The following is a 1,888-nucleotide window of genomic DNA, read 5'->3' as shown; positions in this document are numbered from 1 at the left end:
AAGTTCAGATCTGCTGCCTATACTTCACCAACAGCACATAAGAATAAAACCGGTTCGATGTTTGACAAGTGTATGAACTTTCCATATAAGGTTGAATTAGGGCAGCCAAAGAAAGCTGATGCAAAACAATGAAACTAAATAACAAAATGTACTCCTACAGCAAAACCACACAAAACAATAGTTGCTATGTTACAACATACAATATGCATCCAGGTCAAATTTAGTGAAATGACGTGACTTCCCTTATCTAGATCTATATTAAATTACAGAGAAATTAGATTTTAAAAACCAACAGCAGAAGAAGCAACTACACAGATTTTTGAGACTTTAAAAACAAACATTTCAACAAAATCTTTCCATTGTGCAAACCCTATAGAGACCTTTAGACAACATGTTAGCCAATGTTGAGGTGTTAAAAAAGTGTACAAAAAAATTAATTAAAAGAGCAAATGTGATCACATTACCACCTCCTTCTCTTTTTCATTCAGTTTTTTTTAATTTTCAATGACTTTGCAATTTTGAACCATTATGATAGATTTGTGGATCCTGTTCTTGCCTGGTTTTTCTCTTTGCATTCACTTTAATATCACACATTTTTCACTCCTCGGTGTCTGGGATAACTTACCTGGCTGCAAGTTTGCAGCTGTCTTGTTACTGGAAGTTAGATGTTCAGCACAATACTAGATGTCTTTTGGAGCAGTGATTATCAGGGCTCATAAGATAAACATGGCAACAAGTCACCACTGAGGGGAGAGCATATGGTGACAGTTTTGAAGACATGACCAGTTTAAGTTTTGGTTATCAATCCTGCATATCCTGATCAGTACCTCGGATACTATTCTTAAAAAATAAAATCTAATGTTTTATAATTGAATGTAACAATAAAAACATGTTTCTCTGATAACACTGAATCACATCAAATTATTTACCTTGAAGCTCTGTGGAAGTATTAAATATTTTTTGTCAATAGATTGTTTCTTAATATAAAAAGAACATGTTCTCTAACAATTTCATCTCTTCACAATGTTTCATTAGATGTTTAAACCACTGTTACTCATTCACATAAAGGTATGTATATAAGCTTTAAATGAGATGTCCAGATATTACTCCAGGCAAAATGGTGCAGAGCTGCATGTAACAATGTTAAGCATTTACTGTCACTGTTTTGAATGGCTTGTCACCAAATTTCCATTTCTTCAAGAGAAGGGGAATTCACAGTTGCACTAATACATGAAATGTAAATGACAGGCAAAGTAGGAGGGGGAAGTAAGGCCAGTGCTTCCCTAACTGAGCAGGTTGCGGAGTGAGAGACAGAGAGCAGGAATAATGGATCTAATAATTTTTGTAGAAAAAAACACAAAGTACCACATAAACTCACATTCTGCTCACATAATTACTTGCATCAAAGTAAAAGTCATTATGCTTTGTGTTATTAGCTACAATCTGTCAGGGCTTGAAATGTTTATTTTAACTGGATTCATCATATTAGATGATGATTATTGATCTTGTTCATTTGCAGTGCATCATTGATTTTAAATGCTGATGGGTCAAAATCCCTGAAAAACAAAAGCCCTGTTTGTGTTTATTGTGTTGAGGCAATTAAGCACAGTACTACCAATGCTACTTGACCAGCTCAAGAAAATAATGAACAAAGCCACCCAAACAAAGACACTTTACTCACAAGTGTGAAAATAGCATGAAAACAAACATGTCAAACAAATGACTTCCTTTTAGGGGCCAACATCCCTTCAAAATCCACATGCAACCTCTCAAACACGCATGTAGCAACTCACACGCACACACAATTGCACTTCCCACCTATACACACCAGCAGCCTCTCTCATTGTGCTCACATGCACCTCTCTCCTACACTTCCTGTTTGTGAGGC

The sequence above is a fragment of the Morone saxatilis genome, unplaced genomic scaffold, assembly GCF_004916995.1.
Source record: "Morone saxatilis isolate NCDOM2014 unplaced genomic scaffold, NCSU_SB_2.0 Contig17, whole genome shotgun sequence".
Classification (NCBI taxonomy): Eukaryota; Metazoa; Chordata; class Actinopteri; family Moronidae; genus Morone; species Morone saxatilis.
Note: the sequence above shows the minus strand (reverse complement) of the source record.